The sequence below is a fragment of the Salvelinus fontinalis genome, chromosome 1 (assembly GCF_029448725.1).
Source record: "Salvelinus fontinalis isolate EN_2023a chromosome 1, ASM2944872v1, whole genome shotgun sequence".
In the NCBI taxonomy this organism is placed as follows: Eukaryota; Metazoa; Chordata; class Actinopteri; order Salmoniformes; family Salmonidae; genus Salvelinus; species Salvelinus fontinalis.
The window spans coordinates 76354867-76380489 of NC_074665.1; positions in this window are offsets into that span (position 1 = coordinate 76354867).

Below are 25623 nucleotides of genomic sequence, written 5' to 3' on the forward strand. Positions count from 1 at the left end.
GCTCGGTGTTGTATGGCCCAATTAGCGGTTTGTGTAACAGCAATCCATCAGAGGATATTGCTGCACACATTGTGATGCTGGCACCCCTCTGGCCCAGGACATCCACTGTGGGTCTTTTCCTAATCACATTCCTTCCTTGCCGCCGTGTTTTGGCCAAGTTGAAATCAGCCTCATCCACAAAGATGAATCTCCACGACTCTCTAAAATAAATCCATAAGACAACATAAGAGTTAGGCTATTATGGTAGTTTACATTATACCTGAAAACATGCCGCTGTGTGCCTCTGCCCTGTTTGATTCTGTTCCAAACCAGTTCTGTATTTTATAGTCATCTTACCTGGACATATTGGTTCCTGAGTTGCTTGACTCGGTCAGAGTTCCTCTCAAAGGAGACAGTGTACAACTGCTTCATCCTGACTTGATGTTGTTTCAGTTGTTATGCTTACATTGTGAATATTTCCAAATGTGATATTGCCTGCCAACAAACACTCTGTCCCGAATCTCTGTGAGTTTTATGCCATTGTTTCTGATGACCATATCAACGATTGCAGTTTCCTGCACAGCAGTGAAAATCCTACCTCTCCCGCCTGTGGGAGGTAACCGTTGGGTCCTAAGCAGAAATACAAAAACAATTACACACAAGTGGGTTTGGAGGCTTTGCTCAATTTACTTCTGTAATGTGCAGTTCAGTCAGATGCCCTTGCACATCTTACCTGTTGTTTTGCCAGAAATTTCTCAGAATAAATGTCACTGTTGACTGTTGCAGATTTGGCTGCACTCTCAGACCAGCCTCTCTCATTGATAGATCATGATTTATTACATGATCAATTATAGTATCCCTAATCCCATCTGAGACTACAGCTCTTGATCTTCCTCTCAGTCTTCTTCCACCACGCATACGTACTCCTCTCCCTCTCCCACTCCCAGCCACTCTTCTTACTCTGTCAGCCACTTCTCTATCTCTGTCTGGGTCCATATTTACATTACAGTACAGCATTATTCCTAAGATGTCCCCTTTTGTATAGATGGTACTGAAATTGAAAGACGGACACCTGGGTAGGTGTTCAGCTACCATGGGAATCAGCTGTGGTTGGTCTAGTTGTTTTGATAGTATTTTATTTTTTAAATGTGGAATATATTTCAATACGGTATTACTGTAGAAATGTAGCAAATTGCTGTCTTATTCAATTGTGTGTTAAACAGTTTTGAAAAGAGTATGTAAACATGTGCAAATTGGCCTGTAGGTACATAGCGCTTTGGTGGTGGTTGTGTCATAGCGAGAAAATAATTCATGAAATTTGAAAGATGTAGTCATTGAATGCATTTTGTGCCAAAGCAATGAAACATGATCCACAGTTTAGCCCACATAGACTGCTTGTCACGATCGTCTTTAGGTGACAGAGAGGACCAAGGTGCAGCGTGATATAGATACATCTTCTTTTATTTGAGAAGATGAAACGAACACGAAACTAATACAAACTAAACAACAGTGACGCTAACAAACAAAAGTGCAGACACAAGCTACTAACGTCAAACATAGACAATTACCCACAACCTACCTAATGCCTATGGCTGCCTTAAATATGGCTCCCAATCAGAGACAACGATAGACAGCTGTCTCTGATAGGACCAATCCAGGCAACCATAGACTTACATAAACACCTACACTGAACACAACCCCATGAACTCTACAAAACCCCTTATACAATACACACACCCTAGACTAGACAAAAACACACAAACATCCCCCATGTCACACCCTGACCTAACTAAAATAATAAAGAAAACAAAGATAACTAAGGCCAGGGCGTGACACTGCTGTTGTGCTAGACCAGGAGAAAGACCAGGAGAAAGACCAGGAGAAAGGGGTGGATATGTGGAAATAATTGAGAGTTGTTTTTAAGTGGTCTCTTTGAGAACATAGTACAATATCCTTCTATTGAGACGTAATGCCCAACACACCAAAGTCGAATGCCTTATCAACAACTATTATGATCCAAATTGGCTACCATACCAATCCCCCATTCAGAGACGTAATGGCTGACCAGTGGCATAACTTCTCCATGGATAGTTGTATAGAGGCCTTGCAGTCAGTGAACTCAGCCTTGATGCTGGGTCCCTGGACCTCCGTCACAACGTTGCAGAGGTCCAGTTCATTCCTAACATGCAGCTTCAGACCACGGAGACTCAGATCTACGTTAAGCTGGTGAAATACGCCATGCAGGCCTGTCTGACGATGCTGTCTGACGATGCCTGTGTCTGACGGTGCCTGTGTCTGACGGTGCCTGTGTCTGACGGTGCCTGTGTCTGGCGGTGCCTGTGTCTGGCGGTGCCTGCGAGGCTGTGTCTGATGGTGCCTGTGTCTGGCGGTGCCTGTGTCTGGCGATGCCTGTGTCTGGCGGTGCCTGTGTCTGACAGTGCCTGTGAGGCTGTGTCTGACGGTGCCTGTGTCTGACGGTGCCTGTGTCTGACGGTGCCTGTGTCTGACGGTGCCTGTGTCTGACGGTGCCTGTGTCTGGCGGTGCCTGTGTCTGGCGGTGCCTGTGTCTGGCGGTGCCTGTGTCTGACAGTGCCTGTGAGGCTGTGTCTGACAGTGCCTGTGTCTGATGGTGCCTGTGAGGCTGTGTCTGACGGTGCATGTGTCTGATGGTGCCTGTGAGGCTGTGTCTGACGGTGCCTGTGTCTGATGGTGCCTGTGTCTGATGGTGCCTGTGAGGCTGTGTCTGACGGTGCCTGTGTCTGACGGTGCCTGTGTCTGATGGTGCCTGTGAGGCTGTGTCTGATGGTGCCTGTGTCTGACGGTGCCTGTGTCTGACGGTGCCTGTGTCTGACGGTGCCTGTGAGGCTGTGTCTGACGGTGCCTGTGAGGCTGTGTCTGATGGTGCCTGTGTCTGACGGTGCCTGTGTCTGACGGTGTCTGTGCCTGATGGTGCCTGTGAGGCTGTGTCTGACGGTGCCTGTGTCTGATGGTGCCTGTGAGGCTGTGTATGACGATGCCTGTGTCTGACGGTGCCTGTGTCTGGCAGTGCCTGTGTCTGGCAGTGCCTGTGTCTGATGGTGCCTGTGAGGCTGTGTCTCACGGTGCCTGTGTCTGACGGTGCCTGTATCTGGCGGTGCCTGTGTCTGGCGGTGCCTGTGTCTGGCGGTGCCTGTGTCTGGCGGTGCCTGTGTCTGACAGTGCCGGTGAGGCTGTGTCTGACAGTGCCTGTGTCTGATGGTGCCTGTGAGGCTGTGTCTGACGGTGCATGTGTCTGATGGTGCCTGTGAGGCTGTGTCTGACGGTGCCTGTGTCTGATGGTGCCTGTGAGGCTGTGTCTGACGGTGCCTGTGTCTGATGGTGCCTGTGAGGCTGTGTCTGACGGTGCCTGTGTCTGATGGTGCCTGTGAGGCTGTGTCTGACGGTGCCTGTGTCTGACGGTGCCTGTGTCTGACGGTGCCTGTGAGGCTGTGTCTGACGGTGCCTGTGAGGCTGTGTCTGATGGTGCCTGTGTCTGACGGTGCCTGTGTCTGACGGTGCCTGTGCCTGATGGTGCCTGTGAGGCTGTGTCTGACGGTGCCTGTGTCTGATGGTGCCTGTGAGGCTGTGTCTGACGATGCCTGTGTCTGACGGTGCCTGTGTCTGACAGTGCCTGTGTCTGGCAGTGCCTGTGTCTGGCAGTGCCTGTGTCTGGCAGTGCCTGTGTCTGATGGTGCCTGTGAGGCTGTGTCTGACGGTGCCTGTGTCTGACGGTGCCTGTGTCTGACGGTGCCTGTGTCTGACAGTGCCTGTGAGGCTATGTCTGACGGTGCCTGTGAGGCTGTGTCTGATGGTGCCTGTGTCTGACGGTGCCTGTGTCTGACGGTGCATGTGTCTGACGGTGCCTGTGTCTGACGGTGCATGTGTCTGATGGTGCCTGTGAGGCTGTGTCTGACGGTGCCTGTGTCTGATGGTGCCTGTGAGGCTGTATCTGACAGTGCCTGTGTCTGATGGTGCCTGTGAGGCTGTGTCTGACGGTGCCTGTGTCTGACGGTGCCTGTGTCTGACGGTGCCTGTGTCTGACGGTGCCTGTGAGGCTGTGTCTGATGGTGCCTGTGTCTGATGGTGCCTGTGTCTCATGGTGCCTGTGAGGCTGTGTCTGACGGTGCCTGTGTCTGATGGTGCCTGTGAGGGTGTGTCTGACGGTGCCTGTGTCTGACGGTGTCTGACGGTGCCTGTGTCTGACGGTGCCTGTGAGGCTGTGTCTGATGGTGCCTGTGTCTGACGGTGCCTGTATCTGACGGTGCCTTTGAGGCTGTGTCTGACGGTGCCTGTGTCTGACGGTGTCTGACGGTGCCTGTGTCTGACGGTGCCTGTGAGGCTGTGTCTGATGGTGCCTGTGTCTGACGGTGCCTGTGTCTGACGGTGCCTTTGAGGCTGTGTCTGACGGTGCCTGTGTCACCGCCTCACAGGCACCGTCAGACACAGGAGAGGGGTGGATGGGAGGGCAGGGACCCCGGTAGGCGCGCCCTGGGGTCGACCACACCCATCTCTGACTGGGGCTTGCACTTCTTGAACATGGTGGCGAGCTAGTAGCGAGTGATGGTGTGGAACTTCAGCACCAACACCTCGAGGAAGAAAATATAGAGATTGAAGATTTATTGAAGTCAATATCTTGATAATCATGAAAGGAACAGAATCTTCTTACATGGGGAACCTAGAGGTAGTAGAGAGGCCAAAGGTCGATTTGTGATTGGGCACAACATTGCCCAACATTGCCCATTATGATGTCCCTTCCCATCTGTCATTACTTATTCAGTCACAGTCTCCTTATCAGTATGTCCCGTCCGTTGTCGTTCTCCTGTTCACTCTTGGAGCAGATGCAATCGACCAGGTTAAACAGCAGTTTTCAGGACATGGTCTGGATGCTACTGGCGAGAGACTCGTCATCTATGTTCTTGGCAAACAGCTAGACACAGGTCTGTGAGGGGCAGGTTCTGACACACGTGGTCTGCCAGCGTGCTGTAGGCCAGGGGTCTGTTGGGGGAGAGAAGGGGAAAGTCTAGGTCAATAAGGGAGTGAGGAGGAGAGCTCACCCCTATCAAACAGAAGGTTACATTTCACATGACATTATCTGGAGGGGGGAGAAGGAAAAAGGTCATATCACTAGCACCCATGTAGACCAGAGGTCTCGAGGGATGGGGGATAAAGAGGGGAAGGGACAGGTTAAAGGTTATAGGAGTTCACAACTATCAAATGAAACATCTTTACATTTTACCTAACATCTCAGTCATTTAGCAGACACTAAATGCTCTTATCAGGAGTGTCTTACAATCAGTGCATGAAGGTGCCTGAGCTTTTAAGAGCCCTTTTTCATTTATTATACTCCACCATCAGCCTAGAAACTGTGATTGATTTGCTCTTTTAGATTCCAGTTGAGTGAATATAAGTCACTTTTTACTGAATAGGTAAGGTGGAGGCTGCAAAATGATTCTGAAAGCTCCAGGGTTCTAAAGGAATAAAGGCTGTCTGCTTGTTCAACGATCATCAACCAACTTGACAGAACTTAAAGAATTAAAAAAATAATGTGCTAATATTGTACTATCCAAGTGTGCACAGCTCTTAGAGACTTACCCAGAAAGACTCACAGCTGTAATCACTGCCAAAGGTGACTCTAACATGTATTGACTCAGGGGTGTGAATACTTATGTAAATTAGATATTTCGGTATTTCATTTTCAATACATTTGCAAACATTTTCCAAAACCTGTTTTCACGTTGTCATTATGGGGTAGTGTGTAGATGGGTTATAAAAAACAATATGTCATCCATTCTGTATTCAGGCTGTAACACAACAACATGTGGAATAAGTCAAGGGGTATGAATACTTTCTGAAGGCACTGTACATGTTCGTGAGAGTATGACCTTTCCATAGAGGGGTCATAATAGTTTTCCAGGTTTGCATTTTTCCCAGTTGGTTCAGGCGCCGCACACACAGACATGGGCATTCAGGTCGGCCCTTCAGAAAGTTGCTGCAAATACAAATCAGTGACGCATTCCGTTAATGTTTTATAATAAACTTGGGAAAATAATAAATTTTCAATACATTTAGTTTATTTCTAGCTAAGGTCAATACATTTTTAAATAGTGGGATTCTGTTTTAATTACTGGATTTAATCAAATCAAAGTTTATTGGTCGCTTACACAGTTTGGCAGATGTTATAGCATGTTACTAGCTCTTAACAATGCTCATGTTACTAGCTCTTAACAATGCTCATGTTACTAGCTCTTAACAATGCTCATGTTACTAGCTCTTAACAATGCTCATGTTACTAGCTCTTAACAATGCTCATGTTACTAGCTCTTATAGCCTTTTATAGTTCTTATAGCCTTTAGCCGTACCCTTATCCTACTCCTCCTCTGTTCCTCTGGTGATGTAGAGGTTAATCCAGGCCCTGCAGTGCCTAGCTCCACTCCTATTTCCCAGGTTCTCTCATTTGTTAACTTCTGTAACCATAAAAGCCTTGGTTTCATGCATGTTAACATTAGAAGCCTTCTCACTAAGTTTGTTTTATTCACTGCTTTAGCACACTCTGCCAACCCGGATCTCCTTTTTCGTGTCTGAATCCTGGCTTAGGAAGACCACCAAAAACCCTGACATTTCCATACCTAACTATAAAATATTCCAAGAAGATAGAACTTCCAAAGGGGGCGGAGTTGCAATCTACTACAGAGATAGCCTGCAGAGTTCTGTTTTACTATCCAGGTCTGTACCCAAACAATTCAAGCTTCTACTTTTAAAAATCTACCTTTCCAGAAACAAGTCTCTCACCGTTGCCACTTGCTATAGACCACCCTCTGCCCCCAGCTGTGCCCTGGACACCATATGTGAATTGATTGCCCCCCACCTATCTTCAGAGCTCGTGCTGATAGGCGACCTAAACTAGGACATGCTTAACACCCCAGCCATCCTACAATCTAAGCTCGATGCCCTCAATCTCACACAAATTATCAATGAACCTTCCAGGTACAACCCCAAATCCATAAACACGGGCACCCTCATTGATATCATCCTAACCAACTTGTCCTCCAAATACACCTCTGCTGTCTTCAACCAAGATCTCATCGATCACTGCCTCATTGCCTGCGTCCGTAATGGGTCTGCGATCAAACAACCACCCCTCATCACTGTCAAACGCTCCCTAAAACACTTCAGCGAGCAGGCCTTTCTAATTGACCTGGCCCGGGTATCCTGGAAGGATATTGACCTCATCCTGTCAGTAGAGGATGCCTGGTTATTCTTTAAATTGCCTTCCTCACCATCTTAAATAAGCATGCCCCATTCAAAAAATGTACAACCAGGAACAGATATTAACCTTGGTTCACTCCAGACCTGACTGCCCTTGACCAGCACAAAAACCTCCTGTGGCATACTGCATTAGCATCGAATAGCCCCTGTGATATGCAACTTTTCAGGGAAGTTAGGAACCAATATACACAGTCAATTAGGAAAGCTAAGGCTAGCTTTTTCAAACAGAAATGTGCATCCTGTAGCACAAACTCAAAAAAGTTCTGGGACACTGTAAATTCCATTGAGAATAAGAGCACCACCTCCCAGCTGCCCACTGCTCTGAGGCTAGGAAACAATGTCACCACCAATAAATCCACGATAATTGAAAATTTCAATAAGCATTTTTCTATTGCTGGCCATGCTTTCCACCTGGCTACCCCTACCCCGGTCAACAGCCCTGCACTCCCCACAGCAACTCGCCCAAGCCACCCCCATTTCCCCTTCACCCAAATCCAGATAGCTGATGTTCTGAAAGAGTTGCAAAATCTGGTCCCCTGCAAATCAGCTGGGCTAGACAATCTGGACCCTCTCTTTCCAAAATGATTTGCCGAAATTGTTGCAACCCCTATTACTTGCCTGTTCAACCTCTCTTTCGTATCGTCTGAGATTCCCAAAGATTGGACAGCTGCCGCGGTCATCCCCCTCTTCAAAGGGGGAGACACTCTTGACCCAAACTACTACAGACCTATATCATCCTACCCTGCCTTTCTAAGGTCTTCGAAAGCCAAGTTAATAAACAGATTACTGACCATTTCGAATCCCACCGTACCTTCTCCGCTATGCAATCTGGTTTCAGAGCTGGTCATGGGTGCACCTCAGCCATGCTCAAGGTCCTAAACGATATCATAACCGCCATCGATAAGAGACAATACTGTTCAGCCGTGTTTATCAACCTGGCCAAGTTACTAGCTCTTAACAATGCTTATGTTACTAGCTCTTAACATTGACTTCAATAAATCTTCAATCTCTACATTTTCTTCCTCGAGGTGTTGGTGCTGAAGTTCCACACCATCACTCGCTACCAGCTCGCCACCATCTTCAAGAAGTGCAAGAGAAACAGACACCTCACAAGTCCTCAACTGACAGCTTCTTTAAATAGTACCCACAAAACACCAATCTCAACATCAACAGTGAAGAGGCGACTTCGGGATGCTACCATGGACATATAATGCTACCATGGACATATAACCACGTTGATTTATGAATAGCAAAGTGATTTGGACATCGACTTTATTCAGTCAGTTTGACAGCTTTTATAAACTAGTCAACACTTGCTGTTCAGTTGTCAATCAAAGCACAGTAAACACTTAATAGCCTACCTGCACCACGACTGCGTGGCTGGCTATGTAAAACACATGTAAAGAAATTTGACTGCAACCAACCACAGTGCACACAAATTGTACCTGGAGGTGGGACGAACAGAGACAGACAGAGAGAACGAGAGAGTGCAAGAGAGAGAGAGCAAGGGAGAGCGAGCAAGGGAGAGAGAGCAAGAGAGAGAGCATATGAATGTTCATACACCTGAAAGACACTAATATGGCTGCCACCAATAGAGATGCCAAGTCTGATAGCTGTGGCTTGTTTCACATGGAGACTAATGAAAGATGAAGGCTGCTGTTTTGATGAGAGGGGCAGGTTGGCAGCATGGGGAGGAGGAGGAGGAGAGGAGGGGCAGGTCGGCAGCACAGGGAGGAGGAGGGGGAGAGGAGGGGCAGGTTGGCAGCACAGGGAGGTGGAGGAGAGGAGGTGTAGGAGGGAGGAGAGGGTTAAGGTGATGAGGTATAGGAGGGAAGAGGGGAGGGGGTTTAGGGCTACCTGTTAGGTGGTCTAACCTCAGTGTCTCCCGGGCCGTGTAGCCAGTAAGTCCATGCAAGAGATGAACTCTGCAACACAGAATAAAAATCTAGTGTCGGAATTCCCCTGAGTGTGAGTCTGCATCCGTATGTGAATGCCTGTGTGTGTGTTTGCGTCCGTCAGTGTGTCCTTCGGTTAGTGTCAATACGTACGGCTGCGCAGGTCTTTGGTGAGGATGTGTTTGGCAGCGATGAGCAGCTCCTTGTGGAGGTGGGCCGTCTCAGAGGGACAGCTGTTCAGCAGCTGCTGCATGCCCTTCACCATCTGCTGAGAGTATTTCCCTACCAGGTCCTGGTCAGAAACACACAGAGACAGAGAGAGAGAGAGACAGAGACACAGAGAGACACACGCATTGCAATACAGTTAAGAAAATATGATTTAATTTACATGGAATTAATTATTCTGTGTGCAAGGTAAATGCAATACAAGACAGAAAACTGAATGAGGAATTTAACCCAGACATAAAAAGCACAACATGGATATATGTACCCTGTAGATGCATATGATGCAGGCCAGGAAGAACAGGGTCTTGATCCGAGCAGGGGTAAAGTCAGCATGCAGCTCTCTGTTATCCTGTCTAGCCCCTGCGTTCCGCTAGCGGAACTCCTCCCACATTCCACTGAAAAGGCAGAGCACGAAATTCAAAAAATATTTTTTTGAAATATTTAACTTTCACACATTAACAAGTCCAATACGGCAAATGAAAGATAAACATCTTGTGAATCCAGTCAACATGTCCGATTTTTAAAATGTTTTACAGCGAAAACAGCACGTATATTTATGTTAGCTCACCACCAAATACGAGGAAGGACAGACATTTTTCACAGCACAGGTAGCATGCACAAAGCCAACCTAACTAACCAAGAACCAACCAAACTAACCAAGAAACAACTTCATCAGATGACAGTCTTATAACATGTTACACAATAAATCTATGTTTTGTTCGAAAAATGTGTATATTTGAGGTATAAATCAGTTTTATATTGCAGCTACCATCAGAGCTACCGTCAAAAATAGCACCGAAGCAGCCAGAGCAATTATAGAGACCAACGTGTATTACCTAATTACTCATCATAAAACATTTCTTAAAAATACACAGCGTACAGCAATTGAAAGACACAGATCTTGTGAATCCATACAATATTTCAGATGTTCTAAGTGTTTTACAGCGAAAACACAATATAACGTTATATTAGCTTAGCACAATAGCAAACATCACAATAGCTCACAATAACATTGATTCAAGCCAAACTTAGCCATTACGTATAAACCACCAAAAGATATTAATTGTTTCACTAACCTTCTCAGAATTCTTCAGATGACAGTCCTATAACATCATATTACACAACGCATATAGAGTTTGTTCGAAAATGTGCGTATTTAGCGGCACAAATCGTGCTTATACAATGAAAATAGTGTCCATAACATCAAGCAATCTGTCCGGCGCCATCTTGGAAAGACACCTACTCTTATCGAAAACTATTCCAAAACTTTACTAAAAAATACAGGTTGGACAGCAATTGAAAGACAAATTAGTTCTTAATGCAATCGCCGAATTACATTTTTTAAATTAACCTTACTGTGCAATACAGTCTGCGATAACGCAAGGCTACACTGCAGGAAATGGCGTTTCATTCCATTCTGATGTCTTCATGCGCCAAGCGCACTGTTGAAAAGAACGGTACTTCCTGTTCCACGGTCTAATATAAGGTCCCAGATTGCGCAATCGACTCCATTCAAAGTCTCACCGCTTACTGACATCTAGAGGAAGGCGTATGCAGTGCATGTACCCTCATAGCTTGCATGGGGACTTATAAACTGATCTCAGAACAGGGACCTGGATTTATGAAATCTCACTCCCTGACAGGAAAAGTGCTGCAGAAGGAGTTCTGTTTCACTCAGAGAAATAATTCAAACGGTTTTAGAAACTAGAGAGTGTTTTCTATCCAATAGTAATAATAATATGCATATTGTACGAGCAAGAATTGAGTATGAGGCCGTTTAAATTGTGAACGATTTTCCTTCAAAGTGTAAATAGCGCCCCCTATCATCAACAGGTTATACAGCTTGCGTTGCCTGAAAGTTACGTTAGGGTTTAGAATAACTCTTTATAGACGAAGCAAACTATTTTACTGTACAAGTCAAAATGATTTATGCTTCAATACCATTTCATATTCTTTGTGGTTGTTTAGCAAAAAGAGTGAGTACGATTGTCTGCAGGAGGTAATTAACACACACATACGCACACAGGTGTCTTACCTGGCCAGAGGAGAAACCTGCAGCATCATAGTGATCATGATAAGGGGGACAATCTCAGACACCACGTTATGGATGTTCAGTTTGTTCATCTGGTACATGAGCACCACTATGATGGGCAGCTCAGTCAGCACCTTGATGGACAGGGACCCCGGGGGATGATGGTGTGCTGGAGGAACAGACAGACACAGACAGATGATCAGGAAAAGACAAGGGCAATGCCAGCCTAAATTCAGGAAGGGTCCAACCGTTCGGAACATTCAGATAGAAATATCTATATAGACTGGACATGATTCTACAACATCCATGATTCAATGATGAATCACATCAACTCTCTGCCTTAGGGACCACACACCGGTGGGTGTCTGACTGACAATATTTTCACGCGATTCTACCTGTAGAATAATTTTGCAAATTACGGCTGGCCCGCTGAACAGAGGTTCTAAGTACTCTCGGCTGGCAAACGCTACCGGTGTGTCCATGTCTTTTCTATCTGGAAAACTAGCCGTGGTCTGAGATGCTTCGCCAGTGCCACGGTGCTTCTACACCACCAAGTGGTAATAAGAGGAGTTCCAGAAAGATTATAGAAGTATCCAGGACAGGTCTACTCACCGTGCGTGTTTCACTGTCCTCCCTGTGTGGTCTTCATCAACACTGAGGTGATCATGCTCACCATCTCAGGAGAAGGCACGATGTTATCAGCTATCACCTGGGGGTTCTCAAAGTACCGAGCCTGGAGGAGGAGAGAGAGATATCAGAAAGAGAGAGAAAAGAGACAGGAGGGGCAAACGAGAGCGAGGGGAGTGGGAATGTGTTAGAAAGCAGGATGGGAAAGGTGGCAAAATAGAGGCATGAGAACATGATTCAGAGACCCAAAGATTTCCCAGCTCCCACACAGAGAGTTCTCACCTCTTGAGAGATCTGTGGACGGAACTGCTTGTGCAGTTCAATGATGATACGCAAGCATATCAGAACGTTCTCTTCGCCCGCAATCTGAAAACAAACAATGTGCGATGCAAAGAAAACTCTGAGTTCAGGTTAGGGACAGATAATTACTTAGGTGTTCATCAGTCGGGATCCGGTGGATGATCTCCAGCACCAGCTTCCTCAGTTGCTGTTTTAAAGTAATACAAGGTGGCTCAGACTCTTGTGTATTCAATGTGTGCATGTTTAAATTGCATCTGTGCCTATTCAAATAAACTATTGAAATTATAACATGTCCTCCTACCTGTGTTGGTTTCTCCTGCAGAAACTGCACCTCTCTGTCCTGGAGGAAGGTAAGGAAGCGAGGGATGATGTGTTCCAGGAAGGTGGAGTACTGTAGTGATGATGTCACATTCTGAAAGAGAAGAAGAAGATGTCAACACTAACATTAGGCCAGTTGTAATTACAGAGAGAGGGGATACCTGAACGGTGTTGAGACGTGCAGTTATAGTATAAACCCAGACATATAATGGGGATCCTCGCTCTAGTCATTATATTTCTATGGTATAACTCACCTCAAAGTTCACTCTAGTAATTCTATTTCTATGGTATAAACTCTCTTAGCAGACAGGGATGCTCAGATCTGATCAATTTTACTTTCAGCGCCCAGATTGTTTAAGGTACATTTATTAGACCCACTCGCACTCACTCAGTCACTCACTCAGTCACTCACTCAGTCACTCACTCTCACAAACACACTGTACTTTATTCTGGACTAAAGCATATCGCTCTCACCACTACACCCTTGTTGAAGATATGACACCTAAACCACATTTTCCATTGATTACTGAATAACTATGTCTACAACTCATCCAATAGCAGGTGGAGTATACATTAAATAAAGCAAATTATTATATTTATCAGCACAGGAGAATGTTCAGACTCATGCTGACGCTCAGAATAAGGCATTTGTCAATTATAATAGTTTCTCATTCACTTGTAGTTGTTGTTGTTGTCCCTGAGGCCTGCCACGAACTGCAGGTAATTTTTCATGAGCGTGGACTGGTCCACCACCGTCGGGCTGGAGGTTGGCACGAAGGTCATGGTCCCCGCCGGGAGAGACAGGGTTGCGATGAGACAGGGCAGACACGAGCCTGTGCCGATCTCACAGAAAATTAATGTGCGCTGCGTGTGAGAATATGGAAGAAATCAGTGAAAACACGATATTTGATTTGCATGAGTAACTAACATAGAAAGCAAGTCTCAACTGAACGTGTCAACAATTCTGACAGGCAAAATATGACAGCGTAGTTTTTGTATACAAATACAATTACGAATGTCTTCTCCTTATGCTAGTGGTTCCTAAACTAGGGGTCGCGATCTGATATGAAAATTATATAACATCTCATTCCAAAATCATGTGCATTATAATGGAGTTTACTGCAAAAATTGTCAGAAACCGTCTCAGGGAAGCTCATCTGCGTGTTCAGTGGGCTCCTCACGGGAGCATTTTGTTTATGTCAAAGTTGTGAACAGAGTGCCCCATGGTGGCGGTGGGGTTATGGTATGGGCAGGCATGAACTATAGACAACAAACACCATTGCATTTTATCATGGCAATTTGAATGCACACAGATACTATGATGAGATCCTGAGGCCCATTGTCGTGCCATTCATCCGCCACCATCACCTCATGTGTCACGGATCCCTCTGGAACTTTCGTTGCGCACACCTGGCCCCTATTTCCAGTGATTGTATTTGTATATATTTGTTCACCATGGTGCTGTCCATTATTGTTACTGTGTCCGTTGGTGCCTGTAATTGTGTGCGTGTGTTATTGAGGTAATCCTCGCTCCTCTGTTTTGCGTTTCAACCCTGTGTTTTTGTTACATGTTTGTTTGGTCTTCGTCCCCGTGCCTTTACATGGCATGCTGTAATTTGGGGTATAATAAAGACCCCTATTACGCATTCCTGCACCTGTCTCCCGAATCTCTTCATACCTACGTGACATCATGTTTCAGCATGATAATGCACGGCTCAATGTCGCAAGGATCTGTACACAATTCCTGGAAGCTGAAAATGTCCCAGTTCTTCCATGGCCTGCATACTCACCAGACATGTCACCCACTGAGCAGGTTTGGGATGCTCTGGATCGAAGGGTATGACAGTGTGTTCCAGTTCCTGCCAATATCCAGCAACTTCACACAGCCATTGAAGAGGAGTAGGACAACATTCCACAAGCCACAATCAACAGCCTGATCAACTCAATGAGAAGAACATGTGTCGCGCCACATGATGGTTAGAGCGTTGGACTAGTAATCGATTGCAAGATTGAATCCCTGAGCGGACAAGGTGAAAATATGTCGTTCTGCCCCTGTTACAAGGCAGTTAACCCACTGTTCCTAGGCCATCATTGAAAATAAGAATTTGTTCTTAACTTACTTGCCGCATTTTATTTATTTTACCTTTGTTTAACTAGGCAAATGGTGGTTACACCAGATACGGACTGGTTTTCTGATCCTCACCCCCCTAGGTACACTACACTACATAGAAAGCAAGTCTCAGTTGAGCGTGTAAACAATTCTGACAGGTAAACTATGACAGCATAGTCTTTGTATACTCATACAATTACGAATGTCTTCTCCTTATGCTGGCGGTTCTCAAACTAGGGATCACAACCTGACATGAAAATGGGGTCGAAGGAGAATTTCTAAACTCCTGAAAACAAAAAAACGAACAATATATATTAAGACCAAAATATAAACGCAACATGGGGCATCCCGAGTGGTGTAGTGGTCTAAGGCACAGCATCATGAGGTTGTGTCACAACCGGCCATGACCGGGAACCCCATAGGGCAGCGAGCAATTGGCCCAGCGCTGTCCAGGTTAGGGCAGCGTTTGGCCGCATTCCTTGGCTCATCATGTTAGCGACTCCTTGTGTCAGGCCAGGCGATTGCAAAAGGTCCTCAGTCGAACAGTGTTTCCTCAGACACATTGGTGTTTCGGAGGACGCATCTCTCAACCTTCGCTTCTCCCGAGCCCGTTGGGGAGTTGCAGCAATGAGACAAGATCATAACTAGCAATTGGATATCACGAAATTGTGGAGAAAAATGTTGTAAAAAAATACATATAATTGCAACATGTAAAGTGTTGGTCCCATGTTTCATGAGCTGAAATAAAAGCTTTCAGAAGTGTTCCATATGCACAAAAAACATATCTCTCCCAAAGTTTGTGCACAAATTTGTTTACATCCCTGTTAGTGAACGTTTTTCCTTTGCCAAGATAATTCATCCACCTGAAAGGTGGATTAAACAGCATGATAATTACACAGGTGCACCTTGTCCAGGGGACAATAAAAGATATAGTCTATATATACAAAAGTATATGGACACCCTTTCAAATGAGTGGATTTGGCTATTTTAGCCACACCCGTTGCTGACAGGTGTATATAATCGATCACACAATCATGCAATCTCCATAGACATACATTGGCATTAGAATGGCATTACTGAAGAGCTCAGTGACTTTCAACATGGCACAGTCATAGGATGCCATCTTTCCAACAAGTCAGTTTGTCAAATTTCTGCCATGCTAGAGCTGCCCTGCTCAACTGTAAGTGCTGTTATTGTGAAGTGGAAACGTCTAGGAGCAACAACGGCTCAATCGCAAAGTGGTAGGCCACACATGCTCACAGAACAGGACTGCTGAGTGCTGAAATGCGTAGCTCATAAAAAGAATTTATCCTTGGTTGCAACACTCACTACCGAGTTCCAAACAGCCTCTGGAAGTAACGTCAGCACAATAACTGTTAGTCGGGCCGAGTTTCCATGGCCGAGCAACTGCAAACAGGCCTAAATCACCATGCGCAATGCCAAGTGTCAGCTGGAGTGGTGTAAAGCTCGCCGCCAATGGACTCTGGAGCAGTGGAAATGTGTTCTCTGGAGGAAGGAATCACGCTTCACCATCTGGCAGTCCAAATGACGAATCTCGGTTTAGCGGATGCCAGGAGAACACTACCTGCTCCAATGCATTGTGCCAACTCTAAAGTTTGGTGGAGGAAGAAAAATGGTGTGGGGCTGTTTTTCATGGTTCAGGCTAGGCCCCTTAGTACCAGTGAAGGGAAATGTTAACACTGCAGTGTACAATGACATTCTAGACAATTATGTGCTTCCAACTTTATGGCAACAGTTGGGAAAGGCCCTTTCCTGTTTCAGCATGACAATGTCCCCATGCGCAAAGCGAGGTCCATGCAGAAATGGTTTGTCGAGATCGGTGTGGAAGATCTTGACTTCCCTTCACAAAGCCCTGACCTCAACTCCATCGAACACCTTTGGGATGAATTGGAACTCCGAAGCAAGTCCCTTCAGCAATGTTCCAAAATCTAGTTGAAAGCCTTTCCAGAAGAGTGGAGGCTGTTATAGCAGTAAACGGGGGACCAGCTCTATATTAATGCACAAGATTTTGGAATAAGATGTTTGACGAGCAGGTGTCCACATACTTTTGTGACCAACAATCTGTATTCAAAGTCATGTGAAATCCATAGATTAGGGCTTAATACATTTATTTCAATTGACTGATGTCCTTATATGAACTGTGACTCAGTAAAATCTTTGAAATTGTTGCATGTTGCATTTATATTTTTGTTCATTATTTGAGTAAAAAAATTGTGTTGACAATTCCTAAGAAGTGTCTAGCATCATTTTTAATGTGGGCCATAAACTCAGTGAGGAAAACTCTATTGTGCTACTACATCCACCATGGACAGTGACTTGAAATTTACAACACAACAGCTCTTTGTAATCCGAGGTACATGGTTAAAACACATGGACATCATTTCAAGCTTTTACATGTATCTGGGAAACTTGCTGGCACCGGCTGACAAAGCATCTACTATAGCAGGATTCCCAAAATAGCTGCCCGAGGGTGGTATTATTTGCACCTCAAAGTGTTTTGGGGGCTCGCGACAGACGGTTTCATCTATCTGGGTAGATTTAATTTTACGCACTACAATGGTTCAATACAATACACTTTTAACCAAATTCATAGTAAACTCATATGTTTTTTTCTTTCAGTATTCAGAAAATATTGCGGGGATTCATTCAGATTCATTCAAAGTTGAAGGAAATTTAACTTCTTGCGACTATAGGGGGTGCTGTTTTCTCATTAGCATAATTTGCATTACAGATTAAACGGCTTCCTACTCAATTCTTGCTCGTACAATATGCATATTATTACTATTATTGGATAGAAAACACTCTCTAGTTTCTATAGCCGTTGGAATTTTGTCTCTGAGTGAAACAGAACTCAATCTACAGCACTTTCATGATAGGGAGTCAGATTTCAAACATTTTGGCCACTGATCTGGAGTCAGTTTAAAGCTCACTGTAAATGCTATGGAGAAACAGACAATGCTTACGTCTCCCCCTGGATGTCAGTGCGTGATGACGCTTTGAATGGTGTCGATTGCGCAATCAGTTTCTCTATAAGACACCAAATAGCGGAAGTAGCTTCCCTTTGCTGCCTGCGCCTTGCGCGCGAAGGACATCGGACTCGCCTCCTTCCAAGCGTTAGTTTAGCCAGTAATATTTCTCCGGTCATGTTTTTACCCGTTATAGGTGTTAACAGCATCATAAGGTAGTTAATTTGAACCGTTGTATAGCAATTTATATCCTTTTAGTGCGATTTTGAGGCATTGCTTTGTTGTGCACTTTGACGCGCTGGGCACATTTCGGGGTCCCGGTCGTACGTTAGTGGGCATTTCGACGGACAAGTGGACATCTTTCGACCAAAAGAAGATTAGACCCAAGAAAGGATTCTTTGCCCAAGATTCTGATGGAAGAACAGCTCACAGTAAGAACAATTTATGATAATAAATCGTGTTTCTGTCGAAAAATGTTAAACGCTTATGCCGCCATTTTGTTTTGTATAGCTTTGCTTGGCGCAACCTGTATTGAAAAGTAAGGATAATTTAAAAAATGTAAATCAGCGATTGCATTAAGAACTCATTTGTCTTTCGATTCCTGTCAACCCTGTATTTTTTAGTCAAGTATATGATTAGCTATTGATTAAACTAGATCACTCAAAGATGGCGACCGACATTTCCAGGCTTGTTTTGCTACTATTTTCATTGTATAACCACGTTTTTTTATGGCTAAATATGCACATTTTCGAACAAACTGTATATGTATGTTGTAATATGATGTTACAGGAGTGTCATCTGAAGAATTCTGAGAAGGTTAGTGAAAAAATTAATATATTTTGGCGATGATACGATATCGCTCTCTTTGGCTAGAATCAGTGCTCTGGTAACGTTTGCGTATGTGGTATGCTAATATAACGATTTATTGTGTTTTCGCCGTAAAACACTTAGAAAATCTGAAATGTTGTCTGAATTCACAAGATCTGTGTCTGTCCATTGCTATGTGCTGTGTATTTTTAAGAAATGTTTTATGATGAGTAAATTGGTAATACACGTTGCTGTCTGTAGTAATTCTAGGAGCTTTGGTGAGATTTGTGATGCTGGCTGCAATGGCAAACTATGATTTATACCTGAAATATGCACATTTTTCGAACAAAACCTATCCTATACCATAAATATGTTATCAGACTGTCATCTGATGAGGTTTTTTCTTGGTTAGTGGCTATCAATATCTTAGTTTAGCCGAATTGGTGATAGCTACTGGTGTTGAGAGAAAATGGTGGACAAAGAAAAATGGTGATTTTTGCTAACGTGTTTAGCTAATAGATTTACATATTGTGTCTTCCCTGTAAAACATTTTAAAAATCTGAAATGGTGGCTTTATTCACAAGCTCTGTATCTTTCATTAGGTGTCTTGGACTTGTGATCTAATGATATTTAGATGCTACTATTTAATTGTGACGCTATGCTAGCGATGCTAATCAGTGTGGGGGGGGTGGGGGGTGCTCCCGGATCCGGGGTAGAGGCTCGTTCTTACGTGCAGGACAAGGAGCTGGCCACGGAAGTTCCAACCGAGACAAAGTGTGAACTGTTCGATCCAAGGAACACTTTACGCTCCGCCAGATTCACCTATACCTGGGACTTCGGCAACGGGTAGGCCTATGTGGACTTGCCTGTTTATCATCGAATGCCTGTTTTGTAGAATTACTTTTAGTACTTAAGGCTATATATTTAAATATTATGTGGCTGTTTAATTTGCATTTATTTTTTCGATGTTGTGTGATGCTGTTTTTTACTGTAAGGATTACTGTTGTTTTCTGTTGTCTTGTCAGTGTTGAATGTATTCCATCAGGGACCACGTTAGAAACAAGTGGAATTGCTTTAACCTGTTATCCCTGGGTTGTCCTCAGTGAATAATTTTTCCCAATCAATCAATCAATATTCTGGTTTTGTAAGAGAGGTGCTGAAGGGATCGGAGCCGTCTGTGCACTATAACTACTCATCCTCTGGAAACTACACTCTGCGGCTGAGAGTAGTGACCCAAGTGAATAAAACCTCTACTCCACTAACTGGGGTATACAGCATGGACGTTACAGTTTTAGGTAGGTAGACAGCATACATGTCATTGTTGTTCATAATTATCTGGTTTGAAATAGTAGAGTTTTTAAATATCACATTCGGTTTACCATACAGTAAGTGACACCACAACCTCAATGTAGGTGTATTGCATATCTCTGCTATTTTCCAGACGCCATCAGAAATATTGAGTTGAGCCCTTTGAGTTTCCAGGTTTCCAGAAACAACAGTCTGGCTGTTCATGTGGATGGAAGGTGGGTACAATTTCTCAGTAGGCCACACAATTAACACACGCAACATACTTAACATGTATAACACATCAAAGAATCAGATCATTTATTATCTCTCTCCCACTCTCTGTTTCCCAGTCTTCCAATGCGGGTGTGCTGTATTTATTATCATCATCTCTCTCTCTCTCTCTCTCTCTCTCTCTCTCTCTCTCTCTCCCTCTCTCTCTCTCTCTCTCTCTCTCTCTCTCTCTCTCTCTCTCTCAATTCAATTCAATTCAATTCAATTGACTTTATTGACATGGCAAGTTCGTTATTACTTACATTGTCAAAGTATACATATCGAAAATAAAAATCAAATATATATGTATATATATACAAAATATATATATATTTATATATAAATAAATGGTGGGACCAACAGCAATAATAACAGTAGTAGTGGACATGGGATTACCATTAACAACAACTACAACCACAATAGTAATCAGAACAACAATAAATTAAAGCAACAGTAGTAGACCAGTGTCAATATGACTTGAGAAGACATATGACCTGGTATGAAAGACAAAACAAAACTAAGCTAAATGGGAAATATTATCAACATTACTTTGCATTTTTCACTGGCTGTCCCTCAGGTTGTGGCAGGAGGACACATATTTGGCTGCCAAAACTGCACATTTTGGCTTTTCACCCAATAAATATTTGATTTTTAGTTTTATAGTTTCAAATTCTTTGTATTGAGTTATAATTTTGGGAAAGAAATATGCTCTTAGGTCTGAGTATTTGTCACAGTGTAGTAGGAAATGCACCTCTGTCTCTACCTCTCCTCTGGAGCAGAGTGAGCACAGCCTGTCCTCTCTGGGCAGCCAGGTTTGTCTGTGACGACCGGTCTCTATCTCTCTCTCTCTCTCTCTCTCTCTCTCTCTCTCTCTCTCTCTCTCTCTCTCTCTCTCTCTCTTTCTAGTCCTCCCATGTGGGTCTGTTGGAGGTTTCTACAGAACTGTGTATCAGCAAACCCTACAGGCTGTCACCTGACCATGCAGTATGAGAACACCATGATACTGAACCACACCTTCACAGCTTTAGGAGACCACTGTCTGGACATCAGCGCCCGCAACGACATCAGCAAACTGCAGACCTCCTACAACATCTTTTTGAGGAGAGATCGTAAGTCTGGTGTTATCATGTTGTCTGTGGAGACTTGGTCCACGTTAGTCACGCTAGGCAGAAGCTACAGTACAGTACACACTTTGTCCTCTCACTATAAATACAGTATAGACTGTTTGATATAATACAAATTATCCATCTAGTAGTACAGTGTCCCTCAGCAGTTCTGGTGGCACAAGGGATTTTGATGAGAATTTACTTCTTTAGATTTCATGGTTCTCCCTGTAATCTTCAGCTGAACCGAGTGATAGTGTGTTCAGATCATTGAAAAGACGTCAGTGGGACAGTGGCCAGGGTTGAGGAATGCAGCTAAGGAGTTCTGGAGGAGAGCAATTTAACAGCAGGATCCACACCCCATACTGCATTTGTCTCCTGTGGTGAATTGATTTGTGCTGGATGGTATGGTTACAGAGGAGTTTCAGGAAGCTTGTGATCAATTCTGCTTGCAGAACTTCTGACCATTATTCAAGCTTGTCTAACTGCATCATGTAATACTGTAATATTACAGTATGTGAAGTGTTTTCCATTCCTTGAAATATGGTCAAAACAGTTCTCTATTTTTCTTCTTATAGCTTCCATTAACTTGCTCTTCATTATAATGTGTATGTGTGCTTGGATCGTCTTGGCAATCCTTGCCTTCATCAGTGTTATAGCCTGTCGCCGTAAGAAAGGACGCAACAACAAACCACAGGTAAGAAGGAGACTGATAGAGGGACTTGTTGAAGAATGTTAGACCCTGTTTCAATACTCCTCCTAAAGATAGGAGGCTAATCTACAATGTGTCCACAAGGGGGTGATCTACACTACCATTCAAAAGTTTGGGGTCACTTAGAAATGTCCTTGTTTTTGAGAAGAAAAGCAAATTTTTTTGTACATTAAAATAACATCAAATTGATCAGAAATACAGTGTAGACATTGTTAATGTTGTAAATGACTATTGTAGCTGGAAACGGCAGATTTTTAATAGAATATCTACATATGGTACAGAGGCCCATTATCAGCAATCATCACTCCTATGTTCCAATGGCATGTTGTGTTAGCTAATCCAAGTTTATCATTTTTAAAGGCTAATTGATCGTTAGAAAACCCTTTTGGAATTATGTTAGCACATCTGAAAACTGTTGCGCTGATTAAAGAAACAATATAACTGTCCTTCTTTTGAGTAGTTGAGTATCTGCAGCATCAGCATTTGTGGGTTCGATTACAGGTTCAAAATGATCAGAAACAAAGACTTTCTTCTGAAACTGGTTAGTCTATTCTTGTTCTGAGAAATGAAGGCTATTCAATGACAGAAATTGCCAAGAGACTGAAGATCTCGTACAACGCTGTGTACTACTCCCAACACAGAACAGTGCAAACTGGCCCTAACCAGAATAGAAAGAGGAGTGGGAGGCCCCGGTGCACAACTGAGCAAGAGGACAAGTACATTAGAGTGTCTAGTTTGAGAAACTCAACTGGCAGCTTTTAGCACAACCAAGGCACTCATGACTCGAGTATGAAACCGAAGAAAAATACGAGGAGCGCACCAAAAGACTTGAGTCTATCTGAGTGACACATGGAAAGAATAGGACTATTTCTTAATTTCTCAAATGAAAAACATCGAACAATTTCTAAAGACTGTTAAAATCTAGTGGAAGCCATAGGTACTGCAATCTGGGCCCTAATAAATAAGGTTTTCCATAGAAAAACATTGGAAAACACAATGACCTAAAAGAAAATATTCCCTGGATGGATTGTGCTCGGGGTTTTGCCTGTCAAATCAGTTCTGTTATACTCACAGACATTATTTTAACGGTTTTAGAAACGTTAGGGTGTTTTCTATCCAATAGTACCATATATTTGCATATCCTAAATTCTGGACCTGAGTAACAGGGAGTTTACTTTGGGCACGCTTTTCATCCGAACGGGAAAATACTGCCCCCTAGCCCAAAGAGGTTTTAACTTACCCTTGAAAGCTGTTATAGTAGAATGCACAAGGTGCAATTTTGAAATTGGGTAGCGCATCATCATCATTCCTCTTGTCATGTTAGTCATTGCACCTTAGAGAGCAATTTATAATTTGTCAGAAATGTCCAGATCAACTAGCCCATGTCAGCTAGTGATTATTATTTTTATTTTTTATTTTGCCCATAGATAATGTTGTCATTTTTTGTCACTCAAACATCCCATGAATACACATTAGACAAGGAAAAAGAATTGCAATAAAATGTGCTTCAAAACTGCAAAACTTTCTTAGCACCCCATAACAAAATGTGTAGGATTGCAGGAAATACATTTTAGACTAGTTTTAAAATTCTCACCACCAACAAGAGGGGTGTGAACAGTGTGTGTCATGAACAGTGCTCATAGAAATAGACATGGTGTGTGTGCACGCGCATGCGGGATGTTCCCCAATGCTGGAACGGGGGCCCTGAATGAAAAAGTTTGAACCCCTTTTTTAGAGGATTGGATCCCACGATGGTGATAAATGAGACCTGCCAGTAACACAGTAGAGAACAGTCCTATATGGTATTACCTTGAGCAGTGGTTACCAAACATTTTATAGTCCCGTAACCCTTCAAACATTCAACCTCCAGCTGCCTACCCCCTCTCACCAGGGTCAGCGCACTCTCAAATGTTGTTTTTTGCCATCATTGTAAGCCTGACACACACACACACTATACAATACATTTATTAAACAAAAGAATGAGTCTGAGTTTTTGTCACAACCCGGCTCGTGGGAAGTGATAAAGAACTCTTATAGGACCAGGGCACAAATAATAATAATCAATATTTTTGCTCTTTATTTAGCTATCCTACATATAAAACCTTATTTGTTCATCGATAATTGTGAATAACTCACCACAGGTTAATTAGAAGGGTTTGCTTGAAAGGATGCACATAACTCTGCAATGTTGGGTTGTATTGGAGAGAGTCTGTCTTAAATCATTTTCCACACACAGTCTGTGCCTGTATTTAGTTTTCATGCTAGTGAGGGCTGAGAATCCACTCTCACATAGGTTACATGGTTGCAAAGGGCATCAGTGTCTTAACAGCACAATTTGCTAAGGCAGAATACTCTGAGTACAGCCCTATCCAGAATCTGGCAGTGGCTTCTGATTAAATTCCATTTTCACAGAACTGCTTGTTGCAATTTCGATGAGGCTCTTGTTCAGATATCGATAAGTGGACTGGAGACAGGGCATGAGAGGGATAACGAATCCAGTTGTTTGTGTTGTCCGTTTTGGGAAAGTCCCTGGGTAATTGGTCACCCAACTTACTCAGGTGCTTCGCTATATCACATTTGACATTGTCGGTAAGCTTGTGTTCATTTGCACACAAAAAATCAGACAATGATGGAAAGACCTGTGTGTTGTCCTTGTTAATGTAGACAGAGAAGAGCTCCAACTTTTTAATCATAGCCTCAATTTTGTCCTGCACATTGAATATAGTTGCGGAGAGTCCCTGTAATCCTAGATTCAGATCATTCAGGTGAGAAAAAACATCACCCAGATAGGCTAGTCGTGTGAGAAATTCATCATCATGCAAGCGGTCAGACAAGTGAAAATGATGGTCAGTAAAGACAACATTAAGCTCGTCTCTCAATTTAAAAAAAAAAACGTGTCAATACTTTGCCCCTTGATAACCAGCGCACTTCTGTGTTGTAAAAGCATTACGTGGTCGCTGCCCATATCATTGCAAAATGCAGAAAATACATGAGAGTTTAGGTGCCTTGCTTTTACAAAGTAAACCATTTTCACCGTAGTGTCCAAAATGTTTTTCAAGCTGTCAGGTATTCCCTTGGCAGCAAAAGCCTCTCGGTGGACACTGCAGTGTAGCCAAGTGGCATCGGGAGCAACTGTTAGCACTCACGTGTTGTGTCTTAGGCATCATTAAACTGAAGACTGTTAGTTTATCAAATCAATTCTCTAAAATTATTAATATGTGATTATTCTAATCATGTAAATGTAATTAACTAGGAAGTCGGGGCACCAAGTAAAAAATTCAGATTACAAAGTTATAATTTTCCTAATACAACTTTTCAGATATTTTAATATCTGATCAATTAGTCTTTTAATTAATGAATTATTCTTTACCTCACGTTAGTCTCATTCCAAACGTCGTAAATTGTTGGTTATCTTTACAAACCCAGTCTTCACTATGAATCATCCATACATCAACTGTCTCAATCATTTATTTATTAACTAACTAAATAATCACAGAAATGCACACACAAACAAAGAAGATATGGTTACAAAGAAATGATAGGTGATGTGCCCTAGTGGGCTAAACCTGCATGGCGGCTTGGTAGACAAATGGACTGAGAAGTGCACGAAAGATAAAAGTCACTACAAAGTTGATAATTATAACAATTGAAATGCTAATCCTCTGCACATGAACACTCACTCATTCG